We start from the raw sequence: 23,420 nt of genomic DNA, 5'->3' as shown, positions 1-23,420 counted from the left end.
AAGTTTGGCGAATTGAACTATGATTTTCAAAATATATTTGCACAATTTGAAAGCGTTGTTCTGGAGTAAATCTATTCATTGTGAAATGGCAAACTGTACTGACCCACCAACTATCAAATTGACAATCACCAGAAACAGTTTTGACAACTTAAAATCCAAACCTCTAAAAAAAACACCCTTTATATTGTTACCATTATTCTGGAAAATTCGAAATCTCTTATTTCCCGACCTGTTTACGTAGTTGTCGGTGTACAGGTGTATTAAATATACATAAAAGACTCTTAAAATCCCTTTAATTTTTTTTCCAAAACAAAAAAATTCTGGGCAATTCGTAATCTCCTATCCCCCAACCTGTATACTGAGATACCAATAATAAAATTAAGGGTGACATAATAAATAGAGAAAACAAAATTTTTATATCCCTATTTAAGAATCTAAATAGTCTGTGGTATCATAATTAAATACATTTAATTTTGCTTCATAAATAATTAATATTTTTTAACCATTGTGCACTTTACATTTAAAAAAATTATTGCTCATAATATGCTTGGTAGTAGAAGAGAAATTACATGGGTGGACAGGATCGATAGTCAGATTTATATACATTAAAATTTACACTAATTTCATATAAATTTGCCTGATTAAGGCCATTTAAATTCCAACCGACCCAACCTCTAATTACGCATTTGTTTTTTTGCTCGAAAAAAAATTTTAAATCACGTTAAAAACTAATACCAACAAATTATTTACATTTTCCCTAACCTAGTTACCATATAAATTTGATGGCAAATGGAAATCAGCAGCGAAAACTCGTATTTCAAGGTAATCTAGTTAACCTATTTCGCTTTGGATTTCGGATTATTTATTTTTAAAACGCTGGATGCCCTGTTGGGACCGATATTCGGTGACCATCGGAAAGGTTTTAAAACATTATACCACCGTAACAAAAGGGAGATTTGGCCCAATGTAATGCACATAAGGCAATTATACTTGTCGCTTTAGAATTGTACGAATTCGCATTTAATATTACATTGTGCTCCCTGGCATAGCGAAGCCAGGACCTGGAAAAACCGAAAACCGCTAGTAAACTCTTTGAAGCGGATACATCCATTTTCGCGTTATTTTATTTGTGGATATGAATAGGTTTTCCAAGTATAATAACCTCATGCATAATAATCGAAATTGATGCGCCCTTAATTTGTTACTATTAAAAAAAATATATTCCCAAGAAAATCAGTCCCACGACGAAAATTATTGAACTAAAGAAATTCATAAAAACGTACCGAGTCTTGTGTTACACAGACCATATTCCATTAGGCCGGGATCAGGTTGCCTTCAGACGATATTATGACTTACCTGCAAAAAAAATGTATATATAAGCAAAACAATATATAATATGATCTTTTGTTTAGTGGATATAAAGTGGCAATAATGAGTTACTTATTATATTGGGTAATACGTCACTTATAGCAAAAATCAATTTAGAAATTTTTATCTTACACACTCAAAAATTGAGGTATAATAGATTATATTTATATTTAGTAAATTATTGTATTTAAAACTTATTGAACTTAAATTAAATTAAGTATATCGAACGGTGTCATTACAGATTTGAGTTGAAGTAATTTCTAATATAATAAGTAACTTATTATGAATTCGTCACAACAATACAGATTTTACTTAAAGTGGCAATGTCTACCAGACGCACTTTGCCATAATTGGTAATCGCGTAATTATAATTTATTAACGGCAAATTCATAATTTACAAAAGGCTAGATGGCGTAGTGGGCGATTGCCTCAAATGTCCCTTTTTATGATCAGTAAGCATGTGAGCGTCAAAGAAAATTGCTTTTACAATGTTTATGTTGGTCCTGGTCTCGTTTATTACTTACTTTATGCCTATTGGTTTCATTTAAAGACCGACTTTTTCAATTTATGCCTCTATAACATTTATTTAGAACTACATATTTAGGTCTTGTGTCCGTAAAAGAATCCGCCGTATGTACACATAACCGTAAATTTAAACCAGAAAAAAAAAACGCTACTTTGTTGCAAGGGGTCGTAAAAGTTTACAAATTTGGCATCTGTTGCGAAAATATCGATATTTATTTTTTTATATCAAAATCGTTATTACGCCTTTGACCTGAAAATTATCGGATTATTTGATGTTAAAGGTTTTCTATTCATTTAGTAAGTTTTTCGAAGGACCAAAAAGTGTAACTGTCTAGAAATAAGAGAATTGGTATTTAAAAACTACCTAAAATAATTAAATAAATTTTAATTTCACTCAAAATTACTTGTATATGTCACTATCCATCCAATTTATTTATATTTTAGTAGCTGTTAGTTTTTTGCTAGTCATCAAAAATGTTGTATATTGTGAATGTTATGTTGAACTAAAATTTTATAATTTCAGGGAAAAAATGGGGTTTTCAATAAGTACTACATTAAAGACTTAGACCTGACAGAGTTGAAAAATTTTCGTAAATTATTTTAGGCTGATGATAAATTTTGATTACTTCCAGGATCTTGAATTTTACGATTTCTTCAAGAAAATTGAATTATTCAACTATTTAGAGAGACCAAGAAAATGTTCAAACACCCTTTAGTTTCTTTAAGGCAGTAATTGTATGAATTATTCAACAGAATATTGAATTTTTCTTGAATTATTCCAGTCAGTAGAATTACGCTTTATGTTTTTCGTCACAGTTGAATTCTTTTACGATTTCTTTCAGGAAGTTGAATTATTTGAATTCCTTCACAGAAATTTAAATTCTTCTTTGATTTCTTTCAGTAAATCTCACCTTAACTATCAGAAGGACTTTGAATTTTTCGATGCAGTTGAATTATGCGAATTCTTGAACAGGCAGGCAGTTAAAGAAGTTAGAATTTTTGTTGGATTATTCCAGGTAGTAAAAGTCCTCTTTAAGTTTTTCTTGACAATTGAATTATTCTATGATTTCTTTCAGGACGTCGAATATTACGAAATCTTCGATAAATAGTTGAATTTTTATTTGATTTTTTCCAGGATGGTGAATTTCATGAATTCTTTGATTTCTTCTATAATTGATAATTTTGTTTTTTTTTTCTATTATTTTTACTAGAAAATTGAATTCTCCTTTAATTTTTTCTTGGCAGTTAAAAAAGTTTGAATTTTTCTTCGATAATTGAATTTTTTTAAGATTTCTTCAAGGTCGTTGAATATTTCGACAAGTAGTTTAATTTGTCATTAATTTATTTTAGGATCTTGAATTTTACGTTGAATTGTTTCTTGATTTCTTCGAAGTAGTTGAACCGTGTGAATTCTTTCATAGAAAACTAAATTCTTTTTTGTTTTCTTCTATGATTTATACTAGAAAATTTATTTCTTTTTTTACTTCTTCTTGGTAATTAACAAAGGTCTTTTCTTTATAGAAAACAGAATTATTCTTTTTTTCTTCTATGATTTCTACTAGAACGTTTATTTTTTCTTTCACTTCTTCCTGGCAGTTAAAAAGCATTGAATTTTTCTTGGATAATTGAATTTTTCTACGATTTCTTCAAGGTCGTTGAATATTACGAATTTGTATTACGTATTTAAATATTTCGACAGGTAGCTTAATTTTTCATTAATTTCTTTCAGGATCTTGAATTTTACGTTGAATTATTTCTTGATTTCTTACTGTATAAATTCTTTCATGGAAAACTAAATTCTTTTTTGTTTTCTTCTATCATTTCTACTAGAAAATTTTTTTCTTCTTTTACTTCTTCTTAGCAATTAAAAAAAGGTCTGATTTTTTTTTGGGGAATTGGATTTTTGTACAATTTATTCAAGGACGTTGAATTTTATGAATTCTTCAACAGGCAGTTGAATTCTTCCTTGATTTCTTCGAAGTAGTTAAATTGTATGAATTCCCTTATAGAAAACAGAATTATTCTTTTTTTTCTTCTATGATTTCTACTAGAACGTTTATTTCTTCTTTCACTTCTTCCTGGTAGTTAAAAAGATTTGAATTTTTCTTGGACAATTGAATTTTTCTACGATTTCTTTCAGGTCGTTGAATATTATGAATTTGAATTACGTATTTCAATATTTCGACAAGTAGTTCAATTTTTCATTGATTTCTTTCAGGATCTTGAATTTTACGTTGAATTCTTTCTTGATTTTTTCGAAGTAGTTAAACTGTATGAATTCTTTGATAGAAAACTAAATTCTTCTTTGTTTTTTTCTATGATTTCTACTAGAAAATTTGTTTCTTCTTTTACTTCTTCCTGGCAATTAAAAAAGTCTGATTTTTTTTTTGGAGAATTGGATTTTTGTACAATTTATTCCAGGACGTTGAATTTTACGAATTCTTCGATAGACAGTTCAATTATTCCTTGATTTCTTCGAAGTAGTTAAATTGTATTAATTCCTTTATAGAAAACAGAATTATTCTTTTTTTTTCTTCTATTATTTCTACTAAAACATTTATTTCTTCTTTCACTTCTTCCTGGCAGTTAAAAAGCATTGAATTTTTCTACGATTCCTTCAAGGTCGTTGAATATTACGAATTTGAATTACGTATTTAAATATTTCGACAAGTAGTTCAATTTTTCATTGATTTCTTTCAGGATCTTGAATTTTACGTTGAATTGTTTCTTGATTTCTTCGAAGTAGTTGAACTGTATGAATTCTTTTATAGAACACTAAATTCTTTTTTGTTTTCTTCTATGATTTCTACTAGAAAATGTATTTCTTCTTTTACTTCTTCCTGGCAATTAAAGAAGGTCTGAATTTTTTTTGGAGAATTGAATTTTTGTACAATTTATTCCAGGACGTTGAATTGTACGAATTCGTCGTACAGGCAGTTGAAATTTTTCCTTGTTTTTTACTAGAAAATTGAATTCTTTATTTATTTTTTTCTGGTAGTTTAAAAAGTTTGAATATTTCTTGGACCATTGAATTCTTCTACAATTCCTTTCAGAACGTTGAATGTTACGAATTCTTGGACAAATTATCTAATTCTTCTTTGATTTCTTGGATCTTGAAATTTACAAAATCTTCGGCAAGCAGTTAAATCTTCATTGTTTTCTTTAAAGCAATTGAATTGAGCGATTTTTTTTATAGACAGTTGAATTCTTTCTTGTTTTTTATAGGATTTCTTCCTTGATTTTTGTCAGAAATAAATTTTTTCTTTAGTGTCGACCAAATAGTTCAATTATTCTTTAATCTTTTCCAAATTCTTAAATATCTCTTCCATTTATGCCAGAAAATTAAATTCTGCTTTAATTCTTTTCTTGTAATTCAAATTTTTCTTAAATTATTTAGATGCAGTTGAATTCTTTAATATATTCTTTATTTCTTCCTGGCAGTTGAATTTCTGCATTTAAATAAAAATTTAATTTTCTGGCAGAGATCGAATAAAAATGCAACTGCCTGGAACAAATCCAGAAACAGTTCAATTTTTTCCATCTACCAGGAAGAGATAATGAAATAGATACAAAATTTGAATAAATAATTTAAAAAATCAATTAGTTCCTTACAATTCCTATTAGAAAATTTAAGTTATATTAAAAAAATATTTCTAAACCTTCGAAAATTTATTTAAAAAAAATACAAAAAGTGTCCTAACCAAAACTATAGAAATTTTTAATTTCGAATTACGTTTTCACATTTATCTTCAGGAATCTCTTTAATATTAGTGTAAAAACAGTCGAAATATTTTTAGTAGTTCCTATGTTATAGGTAAACTGATCTACTAAATAAAACAATCCTTGTTTAATTTCTTTCAAGCAGTTGAATTTGCGTTTTAAAACATTAAATTTAATGATTTTTATAGTTGACAAAATTGCCTCAAATTTAAAAAGGAATTGAGAAACATTTTTATATAAAAATATTAGGGCAAAATCTATTTAGGAATATTTTTCAACACCGTCTTGTTATTGTGCTCCATTATGACATCACTAAGGATACACCATCCATTAATAGCCCTTATAAATATTCATTAAATTACTAGACTGTCTCAATTTCTTTACTGATTATTTTTTAAAATAAAAGTAATTTTTTATATTATTTTACATAAGTCAGGCTTAAAACGCTTCAAAAGGATTACAAAACAAAATAATACCCCTCCTCATGAAAGTTTCCGCCATTGCAACGGCATGCCATCACCCGAATTTAAATCATCCCTTAATATTCAAGCAATAGAGCAAGTTTTTGCCCTCCGAATTGTGGCAACAAGCGGTCAGCCTTAAGGGCCAAAGGGTTCCAAAGAATCGGTACAGGCCATTTGGAATTGCCATGAAAGGGATGTTTGCACTGAACCGTTATAGCGTTGCAGCATGTCTAATCAGCTTCCGAACGTTGAGTTTGTGAAAGTGTTTGTCGGATATACGCCACCCTTACTGACTGCGCGTGAAAGCTTAACGCTTTCAAGCTTTAAGATATTGACAGCTCATCTGAGAGTTAAATTAGATAATATATTCGCGATTGTGAAGTTAGAAACCTCGCTTCTGTGTGGAAAGTTTTGCCTAAATTCACATGCCTCATTATGGCAAATATTTAGGCATAACTTTAATGGATACCAACGACTTATATTAATTAATTGTTATTTTCTGGAGAACTGGAGCTTTATCCTAAATACACTTGAGCTGAAAGCAAGATTGTGGGTCGGACAATGATTGAAAGCCTCTATTTTGAACTGGACTTACCGCATAAAAGGGCAGTTCGATCGGTTTTAAAAGTAAACCGCTTTAAATCAGAAGATGAATTGAGACAGATGTGGTTAATATTTGACCGCGATGGACTTTATTTGGTATAAGTTTCGCAAATCTTATATCCGACAAGACAAAAAAACGGGAATCGCTGGATGAATACTAAGGCCAAGATGTGCCAATTTGCATTCAGAAACTTCCGCTTGTTTCCAGTTTTATTTTTAGGGTAACAAATAAGGAAATTATTCAGATATATGCTCTTAAGCAATTCGTTATGCGACTTTAGTTGTCCGCTGACATGGCAAGTCTTTGGCTAGTGTAACAAGAATTTTATTTGTGAATAATTTTAACTTTTAAAGTATTTATTTAATCATTATGCACTATTCATGTAATCAGTTACAATCTTATCTTGACATTATGTCATAATCCGGCGTGCATCCGCTTTAGGTCGCCTCATCGTGCGATAATGGCATACATTAATTCCCAATAATAAACTGTGAAAATCCTTAAGCGTGATTTTTTTTTATACTTCACTCAGTATTTCGCCGACTATATATGGCTTTAAACACCATAATACATCTTGTCGGTCATTAACTTGTGGTGAAATATACAGCATTTAAACAAGCAGTATCTACTTTACATAAATAATATCTGGCCATTGGCGGGTTCTAACCCACCCGTAAAGCTACAGGCGACGTTTATGATTAGATCTCTGGAGGGCATTCAAATATTTTGGTTTAAATCGATGTAATTTAGGTTATTAATTAATTATTTTAAAGTTTTTGTTTGTATTTGTAAGGAAAATAATATGAAAACTTATAATTTTAGGTTCGGTAGTTAATTAGTTATTTTTGCTAAATTTCGTCATTCTCAAGAATATCTATTATCAAATAATTTAAATGTTCTTATAGTTGAGATATAGATTGTGAGGAAACAAATGAAATTTCTTAATAAGCTGTCGAAAAATTTTGTCTATTTTTTTATTTCTTCTTGGCAGTTGATAAAATTGAAATTTTTCTGGATTTCTTCCAGGCAGTTGAATTTTTATTTATTTACAGAAATTTTACTGCCAGGAAGAAATAAATGAAAAATTTCACTACCTGTCGAATAATTATATAATAACTATATATATATAATAACGAATATAATAACGACTAATTTTACTGTTTTTATGATAAACTCTTTGCGAATTATTATAAAATTTAAATAAAAAACAAAGTCAAGGCTTATTAAGATATTATTATAATTAATATTATTATTCTTAGGTAAAAATATATAGCCCTCTCCGTCAGACACACTTAATTAGCTATAAGTTTATTTCTGTCGTACTCATTATGCAGAAATATAGGCAAATTGGGGACAAAACGTCGGATAATGAGTTTAAAAATCTCAGGTTGTAGAAAATTAACAAAAAATTGAAATTGGTGAAAAATTTCCTTTTTTTTTTTAAATACGGACCTCTAGTTTATTTTTTAATTTATTTTATTTTTTGTTGCATTTTGGTGACACAAAAACACAATTTAAGATAAATATACAGCCGTCTCTCTTTGACACATTTAATTAGACATAAGTTTGTCTCTGTCATTCTCATTATGCCGCTGCAAAGAAAATGGAGGGCGTATTACAGCACATAGATGAATGGTGATGATGGTTCCTCGGAGACGAAACGTCGGATTTTAAATTGAAAAACGTCAGCTTAGAAAAAGTGATAAAAAAATTAAATTTTTTTTTTTTTGAGTGTGAAATGTCATTCTGGATTCAACATTTTTGGTAATTAGGACATATTTTTGCTAAATTTCGTCATCCTCAAGAATATTTATTATCAAATAATTTAAATATCCTTATAGTTAGATTATAGTTAAGATATGGTATAGATACTGTTGCAAAATTTAGAGTATTTTTTTAATTTCTTCTTGGCAGTTGATAAAATTGAAATTTTTCTGGATTTCTTCCAGGCAGTTGAATTCTTGTTTGATTCCTGCCAGACAATTGAATTTTTATTTATTTGCAGAAATTTAACTGCCAGGAAGAAATAAAAGAAAAATTTCACTACCTGTCGAATAATTTATAAAATTCAAGGTTCTGGAAGAAATAAAAAAAGAATTCAATATTCTGGTAAAAATTGTAGAAGAAAACAACGAACAATTCACCTACCTAGTTAAATAGTCACAAAGATTCTTTATATTCTACATTTGAATTTTAACGGTATTTTGTTCGATTGCGCATCGGCGCAGCGCAATAGGCGCAAGGGGAGATTTCAAAATAACGACTAATTTTACTGTTTTTATGATAAACTCTTTGCGAATTATTATAAAATTTAAATAAAAAACAAAGTCAAGGCTTATTAAGATATTATTATTCTTAGGTAAAAATATATAGCCCTCTCCGTCAGACACACTTAATTAGCTATAAGTTTGTTTCTGTCGTACTCATTATGCAGAAATATAAGCAAATTGTGGACAAAACGTCGGATAATAAGTTTAAAAATCTCAGGTTGTAGAAAATTAACAAAAAATTGAAATTTTCTTTTTTTTTTTGTGTAAATACGGCCCTGGAGTGTTTTATAATTTATTTTATGTCTTGTTACATTTAAGTGGCATAAAAATACAATTTCAGATAATTATACTCCCGCCTTTGTCTGACGCATTAACTTTAGCCATAAGTTTGCCTCTGTCGTACTCATTAGGCTGCAAAAAGAAGGCGGGAAATTTGAATTGAGGGCGTTTTTTAGAACACACGGGTAATAATGGTTTCTCGGAGACGAAACGTCGGATTTTAAATTGAAAAACGTCAGTTTAGAGAAAGTGATAAAAAAATTGAAATAATGTAAAAATTATTTTTTTAAATACGCACCTGGAATTTTTTATTTCAGAGGTAGAAGTGTATCATTTAACAGTTCTAACAGCATGTAATTTCTCCATTACTTCCCAAACAACCTTAAAATTAGATTTTTTTATGGAAATTAGAAAAGAATGATTTTATATGAGTTTTGGTCATCATTTAGATTATTATTAATTAATTAAAAGTTTTTGTTGTATCCAAATCACTTGCATGGGACTGATATGAGAAAAATAACATGAAAAAATATAGTTTTAGCTCAAGTAAGATACCCTGTATTTTGAATTTGAATTTTAACGGTATCTTGGTCGATAGCGCATCGGCGCAGCGCAATAGACGCAAGGAGAGATTTCAAAATAACGACTGCTTTTACTGTTTTTATGTTATAAACTCATTTTTTGGATATATTATACAATTTAAATAAAAAACAAACTGTTATTAGGCTTATGTATGAAAATATACACCCTTCTCTGTCTGGCACATTTAATTAGCCAAGTCGTATTTATTATGTCTTCATCGTAAAATTGAATTAAGGGCATTTTTCTACAGTACATAGACGAATGGTGAAACGCCAATTAACAAAAAATAATTAAAAAAAAAATTAAATAATTTAAAAACTATTTTCTTTACATTAGCCCTTGGAATTTTATCATCTTAAGATGGGATTTTGTTATGGAAATTATATATTTAAATATTTAGAGATGGAATATTATTTTTGAGAATAATGAATTTTTCCCACTTTTTTCACTCTACACGTCACTACTATTTCTGCTGAATTTTGAAAATAATATTAATAATTTGACTCTATTTGGTATGAATATATTGCACCATTATTGGCCAAAAGCCAAACGCTAGAATAAGGTTATTTTTTTTACTCTTAACTACTTTTTAGAAATAATGACAGAAAACGATAAATGACTTGAGAAGAATAAAAATATTATTTATTATTTAACAAGGGACCAAAAAGGAAAAAAAACTTAAATAATGAACTTATAAGATCAGCTCTAGTCTTTAAGAAATTGTCACAGCATTATAGGGTGATTTTTTTATATGTAAATTATGAAAGTGTGATGGTCTTAAACGAATTCAAGTTAAAAATTCATAAAATATTGATTTTATTAAACATATAAAAATTAGTCTTTAATAAATGATCAAATCTAAAAACTCTTTAAAGCCTAAAATACGCTTATTAATTATATTGTATTTATAAAGTAACTCATACAAAAGCAACTTCTCTTTCTAATGTCCTTTGGTGACCCTTTACTGACGTCTCGTATATTTTTAACCTTGTCTAACAAACTTGGCGTAAACTTCAAATATTTATGGTCGAAAGTTTCGTCTTCCACAACAGTTTCAGTTAGCAGTTGGGGCTCTTTTTGTTTAAATCCCTCTCCCAATTCATTTTACTGTTTATTGGTATTGTTCCCTTAGTAAATTTAACAGCGACTATATACACAAAGCTAGTAATTATTTAACCCCGAACTAGAATAGTGGCCCTGCCAGAAATACTTATTCGTAAATAAAATGTTACCGTTTTGGTTTTCCGCATGACAGATTTAATTTAAGCAAGAACACTTATGGTAATTGAGACAGGCGGCACCAACCTACGCCTATACGAGGTTAAATTTAATTTACACGTTATAAGACAAACTGTAATTAAATCACATTTGTTAGGAAGTTTACAAAATATATTTCATAGGAAGGTGTATTCCCCGTCACGTTCTTCAGGAGTTATATCCAGAGTTACACCGCATTGTTGTTTCTAAAAAGTTTTTCAGATGCCATCCAATTCTCGGCCAGACTTCTGCCTTGATATATTAGACAGATATTTTTAAAAAGTTTCATTTTTATTTGTAAAGAAAAAAATATAATCCTTGCTAGTTTACTGGCAATAATAGTAAAGTTATTCCATACTGGTTTCAATGTAATCCCGATTTAAATCCCATCTAGAATGTTTGGGTAAAAGAAATAAAAAGTGGTCAATGACTTTCGTGCGGAAAATGCAGAACGGTTATCGGCAAACAGCGTGAGACACATTCCCTTGGAGATATGGCCGTGCTTTAGAGCCCTTAATGCCCTAAAGGTCTGATGCTATTATCTGGAAAAATTTAGAGGCGATGGATTATTAATTTTAATATCTTCCAATAGCTTTTTGAACGTTTAGGAGTGGTTAGAAGGTAGTTAAGTAAAGCGCTTCTGAGAATTTTTAATTGGTTTAAATAAAAAAGCAATTTTTAATCAAGGTAAAGGGGCGAGTTCAATTACGTTCTTCAGGATATCGGTTTTCCAACGCTTTTAACCGTATTGAATTTTACAACACCTGCTATTAATTGAATACTAGTAGCACAACTAGATCTCGTTCAATTGTTCTCCCAGTATAGTTTAGTAAATGGAATTTATTATTTATACAAAATGATTTCTCCCTCCAGTTTAATTTCCTGTTTAAAATTATCTCGCATGGTTTTTGCTCTATATAACATTGTAACTATAGAATTATATAGTATTGAGCTTAAATCATAAGCGTGACAATAAAATCCGTGTTTTTTTTTCCATCTCATAACTTTCATATTTTCTGTTACGTTATTATTTTATCTGCACTAGATATTTTGTGGTATTGTTGATGAATGGTTATGTGTAACAATGATTTTCTATTTTATATGTACATAAATCAGAATATTTTTTATTAAGTAGTTTTTGAAGATGTCTAATCATTCCTGGTAGCGAGAAGATTATTTCATTTAGGAAGTAGGTAATTTTTTTATGATTCTATTTTCCCTCTGTATATATTTTTTTTAATTCATTTTTTTTATTTATTTTTGTCGACGTTTTATCAAAATGGTCATAACTCAAAAGCGATGAAAGTAACATAATGACATAAAGTAAATATGCAAACAACTGTAAAATAAATAAAACAAGCAACATGAATATCAAGACTAAATGGAAACAAATAATACCGCAAAACAAAAATGCAAGCAATTGTAAAATAAACGATCTAGGTACGTTAATTTAAACTTGTCCTACGCGCATATTGCGCTGCTTCATGCGCAGTTGATAAATTATTTGAAATTGTTGTATTGAAAATATAAATATTTTAATAATTTTCTGATCGAAAATAAAACTTCGCTAATTGAAATAATTAAATGGTACCTAATTAAGCGTTTTTTCTAATATATAACTCATTAAAAATTTATCATTATTCGCATAACGAAGGAAATAACAGTAATCACAATTTGTAATTTGATTGACTGATCAAAATAATTAAATAACTACTCCAGCGTTTTTTGAGAAAGGCCAGTAATTAAAAAAAAATTACCAAAATTTCATATCCGAGAAAGTAACACGAAATGTACATGTATTAGCAATTGACATTACTAAATATCTAAATTTTTATTAAACTTATTTAACATAAAGGTAAATACTAAATATGCAATTATAAAATATGTAAAACATATACTATACAAAATGCAAAGAAACAATGCCGCAAACAAAAAGTAACTTAAAAATAAATGAACTAGGTACGTTAGTTTAAAATCGCCCCACGCGCATATTGCGCTGCGTCGATGCGCAATTCATAAATAAGCCCCAATATTAATTATTTTAATGGCGTTAAAATATATAAAAAAAATTATTAATTTTCTTTTGTATGGTATATAATGAAAATGACAGTAATGACAATTTGTAATATGCTTGGTTAATTTAAATAATTAATTAAAGGCGGTAATTTTTCAAGAAATGTTGTCATTCATAATTTAAAAACCAAGAAAGTAACATGAAATTTTGTACAATTATTGACAATTGAATGAACTAGACATCTGTCTTAAGTTTTTCAAAAAATATACCAGGTATTAAAGGAAACAGAAAAACTCAATTATTATTAGGCTTATTTAACCTAAAGACAGATACATATGCAAACAATTATAAAATAAGAAAAACAAACAATATTTAAAATATGCCAAAATGCAAACAAAAAAATAAATATTCAAACAATAAAGTGAACTATGTACGTTAGTTTAAAATAGCCCTACGCGCAAATTGCGCTGCGTCAATGCGCAGTTGATAAATTAACCCCATTAATGATTATCTTAACGGCGTCAGACTATTTTTTGTATGATTACTATAAAGCATAATTTCATTAGGCATACAATAATTATTTTTACGCGCAAATTGCATGTCCAATGAAAATAAAAATAAGATTTTTCCTAAAATAAATTGAAATTATTATACAGTGCTTTTCTTTGAAGTCCCCCCCCCCATTTATTTTTTGAACGGGTCAAAAAAAATTTTTGAAACTTGGCATAAGTAAATTGGTCTATAGATACTATTTTTCACTGTAAACTAGATAGTTGTAAATTCCAAGATGGCGGCTGGGCGACATCTTGAGAAAAAATTTTAAATAGAAAGGGGGGTCGTGTGGTACCTCATTTTAAAGGTCTCAATGAGTACTTTATAACCCTGAAATATTAGACCCATATCTTAACTCGTTTCAAAATGGCGGCCTAATAAAAAAGTATTTTTTTTTATTTTAACGTTTTACATTTTTATGATTTTTGAATAGGTAAAAATCAGTGTACGAAAATAAATGCGTCACTATTTTATTTTGACATAAAAACGACAGTTCTAAATGTCAAAATAACACATAAGCGCCATCTTGAATAAATGCATTAAAAAGAAATCTTGTGTTACCTCATTTAAAAGGTTCTATTGAGTACTTTTAATATTTATTACATGGACTCGGTGGACTCCGTTTTGACCTGTCTAAAAGTAACAGCCAAAAAAATACACTGTTGCGATTTTATTAACGTTTTTAATAATATTATACAAATAATTTATAATTTTTGAATTTTGGATTTGGACTCAATAAAACCTTTTAAATGAGGTAACACAAGATTTCTATTTAATGCATTTATTCAAGATGCCGCTTATGTGTTATTTTGACATTTAGAACTGTCGTTTTTATGTCAAAATAAAATAGTGACGCATTTATTTTCGTACACTGATTTTTACCTATTCAAAAATCATAAAAATGTAAAACGTTAAAATAAAAAAAAAATACTTTTTTATTAGGCCGCCATTTTGAAACGAGTTAAGATATGGGTTTAATATTTCAGGGTTATAAAGTACTCATTGAGACCTTTAAAATGAGGTACCACACGACCCCCCTTTCTATTTAAAATTTTTTCTCAAGATGTCGCCCAGCCGCCATCTTGGAATTTACAACTACCTAGTTTACAATGAAAAATAGTATCTATAGACCAATTTACTTATGCCAAGTTTCAAAAATTTTTTTTGACCCGTTCAAAAAATAAATGGGGGGGGGGGGACTTCAAAGAAAAGCACTGTATAGCCTGTACAAACGTTACTGGTAAAAATCCAGAAAAATCTTCTAAATATCCAGCAATGGCTTAAAAATATCCAGAAAGTAAATGTCAAAAAGAGGATTTTTTCTCAAACACTCTTAGCCTATAGTACCATTAAGAAATACAATTAAACCAACTTACTTGCACTGATGGACCAAAAATTAAGGCAAATCTAGGTTGAAATAATTCACCATTTTACACAAAAACACCAATACCATGTTCAGTTTACTATAACAATTAATTACACTCATACAAAACAAAGAAACCCGTTTTTAACAGTTGAATATCCACATTGTTACTATTAAAAATAAATAAAATCACGCGACATTCCAGGCGAGCGATGCATCAGCATCTACGAAACCTTAAACGTACGTTCGGTACAATTTGAAATATTTTAAAATAATTGTTATCAACTGGCGAACGCGCCGGGCCTATTTCGGATATTTCAAATATTTCAAATTGGCTCGGACCCCCGTTTAAGGAATCGCTGAGATGTATTTACTCTGTTATAATGAATAATGTAGGCAACGCGTGGGTATTGAAGCTAATGTTGAATTAAGTTTTTTGTAATTATTCTTGTTTTAAATGCGTTATAAATATAATGGTACAGCCCTTATAAAATTAATTAAAAAATACTAAATTAGCAATAAGAGGCAATAATGTAAAAGGAACATAGACTTAGGCCTTGATTACTACACTTGAAATATTTGATAAATTTCTTCTGAAAAATCACTATTTTTCGTCCACATTATCTGATCTAATAAGGTTGTTTTTATATTAAATATTTATATATAAAATTAAATCAGATTTAAATAAACAGTAGTATTAAATTAAATATTGTATATAAATTTTCTGCAAAAACATTTTTTTTTAACAACACAACCCTTAGCCCCCCACCCACCCCAAACATTTGCCCATTAAGAAATTCTTTTGAAAAATCACTATTTTTCATCCATATAATCCATTCTAATAGCACTGTTTTTGTATTAAATATTTATTAATTTACACATATATAATTATATCAAATTTAAATAAACAAACTGTGTTATTAGATTGGATATTAACGATAAAACAAGCTGTTATTCATGCGCATTATTTTGAAAAACAATGATTTTTGAAAACAATTTTTTACTGGTAAGTTGTATGGGGTGGGTGGGGGGGGTAAGATTAGGGTTAATGAAAAACGATTTTTTTGCAGAAAATAATTAACTTAAAAAAAAATAATTTTTAAAAAAATTATAATTGAAAAAAATCTATAGTTTTTTGTATCTATGCTTTTCTCACATAATTTTAAGATCGTACGAACAAAAAAAGAAAATCCGTTATTTCAAAATTATCTCCCGCGCTCCTTGCGCTGCGCCGATGCGCATTCGTTAAACTACCCAATAGTTTTAATTATTTTAACCGCATTATATAAAAATGCAAAAAAATTTAAATTCGCAAAACGATCTACAATGAATTTTAAATGCATCGAAAATAAAAGCAGAAAAAAAAAACCGGACCGTGGTACGTGTACAAATCGTTGTGTACATACCGAATCAACCCTTCGTTTTGATTTTACTAAACACGATACGATTTTAGTTTTACGTTTTGGCCACGTTCTATTTGGCGCACGCAAACAACCGAATTTTCAATGAAAACAACATCAGCATTCGAAATCAGTAGCTTGATTAAAAAGTTTTTATTGGGCCATTTATTAAATTAATCTCGTTAACAAGGTTTTGCGCTGGCCGTAACTTTTTGTCATGTAAAAGGGTGCTAATCTATACGGGACTCGATGTACATAAATCGACCAAATTTTCACAACACAGTGGAAAACTAGCGCGGCAAATTTGGTCCTTTTTTTTATAAATTTATAATGGCGCATCATGCGCAGTTCGATGAGCGCAAAGGTAAAATTTAAAATAACGGACCAAGGTAAAAAGAGCAATGGCTTTGAAATATAATGACGAAAAATATTTTTTTACATTGATAATTTTTTTCGAATTGAGTACTTAACGATAAAAGAGTCCTTATCTTAATACTCTCCTAGAAAATAATAAGCAACAATAGTTATTTGAAACGTATTAAACGTCAATTATTCTAAACGATGCATTGTCCCCATATTCAATTCATTTAAGGAAGCATTGTATCCAATGATTAATGATTTCCAGTAACAGCTAATAACCATTTAGTTATTTCCGCTAATAATCTTGAGCGGCGCATATACGGCCATTCGGCTCATCTTTAAATGGTAGAAGTATGGAATCCGCGCAGGTTTAAGAATGCACTTGCTGGAAAAAGTAAGTTAAATTTACTCACACCTTATGCGTACGCCATATGCGTTGTCTGTATCTGCTTTCAAATACATTAACTGTGTAATATAAACAATACTGGGTCAAACGGGAGCTATTTTCGGTTTTACGTTTTATTACTGTTCGTTCGGGATAGTGACTTCATTTTTTTCGACTCGAATTCGAAGGAATATGACCCGAGAGTTGATATATTACTGCTTGATTGATGAGTTCTCTACTGTTGTGCTTAAGTGCGTTGGAAATGAGAAATAACGAATAATAATTATATGACGTTTTTATGATTTAACACAAGATGCTTAACTCAATATGTTCGTTATTTTAAAAAATCCTACTGCGTTCATTGTCCTGCGCCGATGCGCAGTTTGATTAGATTAAAGATCTATAAGAAAAAGTCTTTGTATAGGGTGTGCTATTAATTCTTTAACAAATGGATCAAATTAGCGATATTACCAATTGAGGCATGCCGTAAGTGGCACTATGTTATCGTCTAATTGCGAAAATTTTACGTCTGAATGGTTGCTATGTAAACAATACGTTTAATTAATTGCCCTAAACGGATCTGTCGCGCCAAGGGAAGGGAATTATCGGTAGTAGAAGATCAGTTATTTCTCAACCATATTATTAATTTGCGAAATCTGGTAGCAGCAAAATCCATATTACAAGCTCGAACAAAGCCCCGGAGCGTGTTCGTTTTCGCAACTCGAGACCCAATGAGATTTAAACATATACTTAAGTGAGTATTTTGTTTAGAAAACGGTCCGCCTGATAACCGTGCATGGACAGGTTAACCTAGCAATTATTTTCCCTGTAATTACAAAGAGGCGCTGCATTTAACGGTACTTATTTGCAAACAATATTATAATTTATTGCTGGTCCGCACAATTTCCTATTCTCTATGGTTTCGGCTGTGGCTAAATTGTTTTATGTATGGATAAATATGATAATCAATTTATTTAATCTCTCTTGGGGAAATATACCTTTTTTTTATTCGTCTTATAACTGTTGTGATGTAACCGCGTGCACTTGGAGGGTTTACTCAATAATTTGTTCAGTATTTTGTGCTAGTTTCTTATAGGCAAAAATGTGATTATTGATGATTGACTTTAACAAAATACCCATCGAAAACCTAAGATATCTACGATTATAAGATTCTGAAAAATAAAATAGGAAATTCCTTAGATTATTCATATGATTAAGACTGAAACTCTCGTTTTTTAATTAATTAACTTCGACAGGAAGAAATTATTTAAAAAATTGCAAAAAAAAATTAAGATATATATAGGGTGTCCATTTAATATCGCGGTGCTCGATTGCAACTAAATCTTGAAACGGAAAAAACATTTAATAGGGGGAATGTTAATTGATTTAGAGAGGCTATTTTTTTAAACGAATTTGGTTGATACAGGGTGTTACAAAAAAGCTTGGTATAAACTTTTTTTTTAGTAGAACCACCTATATTTTTTTCCGAAATGAGAGTCTTATTTGATGCTCTCTTTAACCCTAAAATGCGACGTTGCCTATTTATTAACAATTTAAGGAAATTTTCACAAAAATCAATGTATCATTTATATCTTAATATTTACCAAGGACGTTTTCTATCTTTTTGAAAAATCTATGTAAAGTCCTTGGCTTAATTCATTTTATCTTTCGAAATTCCAAAATTTATTTTTTTTTATATGGGGTGATCAAAATCGTTACTCAAATAATGATATATTCAATTCAATTTTGCGCTATTTTTTTAAATAGAACACCCTGTATCTAGTAACGTGTTTGGATAGAGCATTCTTTTATCTTCAATTTGATAGCAACAAGTTTGCCTTTATCTCTAACCGTTTTCTCAAAATTTGTTGTTAAAGGACGCATGACACATTTTATCAAATTTACCTTTCACTATAAATAGCCGCAAACCGCATTGCCGAAGTCAGCGATGCAGCTGAGTTATGGCTATCAGAGTGGGACTAGTTTTCACGGTTTAAAAAAAAAAAATTTGACTTTGAGGCCAGAAAAAAATAAGAGAATTTTTTTGGAAAAAATGAATAGCATTTTCGTAATGTACGGGTCGAAATCTATAAGAAAACAAATTTTCAAGAAGATTTAAAAACAAAAAATTTTTTCCCTGAAAAAAATGCATACATGTAGTCGTCAAAATTTTCAAAGTTCAAAGAAAAAAAAATCTCTCAAATCTTTTTGAAAATTTGTTTTCTTATAGATTTCGACCCGTACATTACGAAAATGCTATTCATTTTTTCCAAAAAAAATATCTTATATTTTTTTTTTGACATCAAAGTTTCAAAGTTACAAAAATAGGTCAACTTCTGATAGCCATATTTTTTGTTTCTCAACTAGTTGGATGAAGCCCAGTATACTAGCATCTACCTTCATCCTTTCACTATAACAAGCCGTAAACCGCATTGCCGAAGTCAGCGATGCAGCTGAGTTATGGCTATCAGAGTGGGACTAGTTTTCACCGTTTAAAAAAAAAAGATTTTGACTTTGAGGTCAAAAAAAAATATAAGATAACTTTTTTGGAAAAAATGAATAGCATTTTCGTAATGTACGGGTCGAAATCTATAAGAAAACAAATTTTCAAAAGGATTTGAGAGATTTTTTTTTTCTTCGAACTTTGAAAGTTTTGACGACTATATGTATGCATTTTTTTCAGGGAAAAAAATTTTTGTTTTTAAATCTTCTTAAAAATTTGTTTTCTTATAGATTTCGACTCGTACACTACGAAAATGCTATTGATTTTTTCCAAAAAAAATATCTTATATTTATTTTTTGACATCAAAGTTACAAAAATAGGTCAATTTCTGATAGCCATATTCTTTTGTTTCTCAACTAGTTGGATGAGGCCGAGTATACTGGCATCTACCTTTATCCTTTCGCTATAACCAGCCGTAAACCGCATTGCCGAAGTCAGCGATGCAGCTGAGTTATGGCTATCAGAGTGGGACTAGTTTTCACCGTTTAAAAAAAAAAGATTTTGACTTTGAGGTCAAAAAAAAAATATAAGATAACTTTTTTGGAAAAAATGAATAGCATTTTCGTAATGTACGGGTCAAAATCTATAAGAAAACAAATTTTCAAAAAGATTTGAAAGATTTTTTTTTTCTTTGAACTTTGAAAATTTTGACGACTACTGTATGCATTTTTTTCAGGGAAAAAATTTTTTGTTTTTAAATCTTCTTAAAAAATTTGTTTTCTTATAGATTTCGACCCGTACATTACGAGAATGCTATTCATTTTTTCCAAAAAAAATATCTTATATTTTTTTTTGACATCAAAGTTTCAAAGTTACAAAAATAGGTCAACTTCTGATAGCCATATTTTTTGTTTCTCAACTAGTTGGATTAAGCCGAGTATACTAGCATCTACCTTTATCCTTTCACTATAACAAGCCGTAAACCGCATTGCCGAAGTCAGCGATGCAGCTGAGTTATGGCTATCAGAGTGAGACTAGTTTTCACCATTAAAACAAAAAAATTATTTTTGACTTTGAGGTCAAAAAAAAAATATAAGATAACTTTTTTGGAAAAAATGAATAGCATTTTCGTAACGTACGGGTCGAAATCTATAAGAAAACAAATTTTCAAGAAGATTTGAGAGATTTTTTTTTTCTTCGAACTTTGAAAATTTTGACAACTATATGTATGCATTTTTTTCAGGGAAAAAATTTTTGTTTTTAAATCTTCTTGAAAATTTGTTTTCTTATAGATTTCGACCCGTACATTACGAAAATGATATTGATTTTTTCCAAAAAAAATATCTTATATTTATTTTTTGACATCAAAGTTACAAAAATAGGTCAATTTCTGATAGCCATATTCTTTTGTTTCTCAACTAGTTGGATGAGGCCGAGTATACTGGCATCTACCTTTATCCTTTCGCTATAACCAGCCGCAAACCGCATTGCCGAAGTCAGCGATGCAGCTGAGTTATGGCTATCAGAGTGGGACTAGTTTTTTATAAACTAACTTTATTAATATTATCCCGTATGATATCTAACTTCAATTAAGGATGGCTATCAGAGTAGGTTTTTTTCGTTTCAAGATTTAGCTGCAATCGAGCATCGCGATATTAAATAGACACCCTGTATATGCTGGCAGAATATGGAAGAAAAAAAGCCGTTATTTTGAAATTGGCTGCCGCGCTTCTTGCGCCGCGCAGATGCGTATTCGTTAAACTAGCCAACAGTATTTTAACAGCGTTGCATATAAATTTGTTTATACTTAGCTATTTTTGTATGGATCAGTAGATCTGTAAAAATAATAATAATTATTCAGACCTGTACTGAATATAAATTAAAAAAAAAAAACAGAATTTTGTGTAAAATTTTTTAAATGCCGAGATTTTCTCCCTTGTGTAAAGAGAATTGTATATGATACATGTATGCAGTTTAATAAATATACTTTCACCATATGCGGCAATTATTTTCTATAAAAAAAAACCGTTTTGCGTTAGTTGTACCCTTACCCCCCCCACCCACCCCACACAACTTACCAGCAAAAAATTGTTTTCAAAAATCAGTGTTTTCCAAAATAGTACGAATGAATTAGAGCTGATTTTGTCAATAATATCTATTCTAATAACACAGTTTGTTTATTTAAATTTAATTGTATTGTATATATGTAAATTAATTAATATTTAATACAAAAACAGTGGTATTTTATTGGATATTGTAGATGAAAAATGGTGATTTTTCAAAAGAATTTCTTATTGGAAAAACATTTGGGGTGGGTGGGGGGCTAAAGGTTGTTTTTATAAAAAAACAAAGTTTTTGCAGAAAATATATATTTAATAATTAATTTACTAACCTTGTTTACTTAAATTTGATATAATTCTATATATAAATATTTAAAATAAAAACAGCGTTATTCGACTGGATATTATTGACGAAAAACAGTGAATTTTTAAAAGAATTTCATCAACTACTTAAGATGTAGTAAGCGAGTTTAAAAACTAGATATGTAAATCCCGTGCTAATAATTTTTTTAAATGCCGAAATTTCTCCCTTTTGTAAATAAAACCGTATATGATATACGTACTTTGTATAGTTTCGGTTCAATTACATACGAAAAGTAACATTTCAAACCGATCTAAAGCATATTAGAGATATGAGATGCGGTAGAATGCCAAATAATGGACTTTTGAACCCTTTTTTAGCCTGAAAACCCCTATGAGACCCAGGAATCATTATTTAAACAATCATGAGCAGCAAATTAATGCAACGATGCTTCAGCGCTTCTTCAGGTGTTATATATACTGAATTGCATCTAGGTCCTATCCTGTTTGGTAAATGTATAAATAATCTTGTTGTTCTGAAGTAAAAATGTCTCCTATTTGACGACGATTTAAAACTGTATAGGCAAGTCTGTTCTCCTAATATTGAATTAATTTGTGATGATTAATAAATGAGTCTTTCCTTAGAAACTGTAGAGTATGTTAACTTGGTAGAGGATTCTGGGGACACTAAGCTTCGTTTTTCTTATCACTTATAGTTTCCAGATAAATATTTATAGAAAATGTTCACTATAAATTCATCAGGTTTATAAGATTTATCCTTTCAAGATCAGGTACATTTCTTTTTACTGATGACACCATGTCATACTTATCAACAAATCCTTTGTCAAGTAGAAGAGAGTAATATGAGGTATGTTTTGCTTTTAAGGTTCTAAATGGAATAACAAGATGCTCCGACTTCTTTTATCTTTTCTAAATCAAGCAGAAATCATTTACTTCTCCATGTAAGTTTCTGCTGAACAATATATTGTCCACATATGCTATTGACCGTACAATAAAGCCACTTGGACTTTTGGCGATTACATCTTCGATATGTGGAAGAAATCTAGGGAAACTTTATTTTCTTCTATTTGTAACTTAGTGTCATGATATTAAGCATATTTCTCTCATATTAAACTTCCGATATATCAAAGTTCGTTTGGAGGTTTTCAAAGTCTTGCATCGTTTTAATCGCCCAATATTTTATGGATATATCGGATCGGTCGGTTTTTATGGATATATAGCGATTGAAAATGCCACCTTTGCATGCAAACTGGCCTTCAAAAATTCCCTATCTCGACTAATACGTGTATGAAATGTATAATAGCCAAAAAATAAAAAAAATACAATATTTCACTTGATATTAAGTCAGTACTTAATATTACTCTTCCTTTTACAATCTCAATGCAAAAACTACACCTCCTGAAATATATTATTATGATCTTTAGCATACGTCACAAAGACTTACTCATCGAAG

At 29.5% G+C, this 23,420-nt stretch overlaps 1 protein-coding gene across 2 annotated transcripts in view; it reads right to left on the bottom strand.

The window, feature by feature from the left end:
- Positions 1 to 23,420, bottom strand: part of LOC126748839 (E3 ubiquitin-protein ligase PDZRN3) — a 180,395-nt gene that overhangs the window by 118,095 nt on the left and 38,880 nt on the right. Inside the window, exon 1 of one of the 2 annotated variants that reach the window (XM_050458334.1) lies at positions 15,012 to 15,166. The exons of the other annotated variant lie outside the window; for it this stretch is intronic. The gene's annotated coding sequence lies outside the window, so the exon portion shown is untranslated. Of the gene's footprint in view, positions 1 to 15,011; positions 15,167 to 23,420 lie in introns of those variants that run through there. 2 annotated transcript variants of the gene reach the window in all.

This window comes from Anthonomus grandis, chromosome 22 (genome assembly GCF_022605725.1).
Source record: "Anthonomus grandis grandis chromosome 22, icAntGran1.3, whole genome shotgun sequence".
Classification (NCBI taxonomy): domain Eukaryota; kingdom Metazoa; phylum Arthropoda; class Insecta; order Coleoptera; family Curculionidae; genus Anthonomus; species Anthonomus grandis.
The sequence above is the reverse complement of the archived record's forward strand: the minus strand, read 5'-3'. Positions and strand labels throughout refer to the sequence as shown.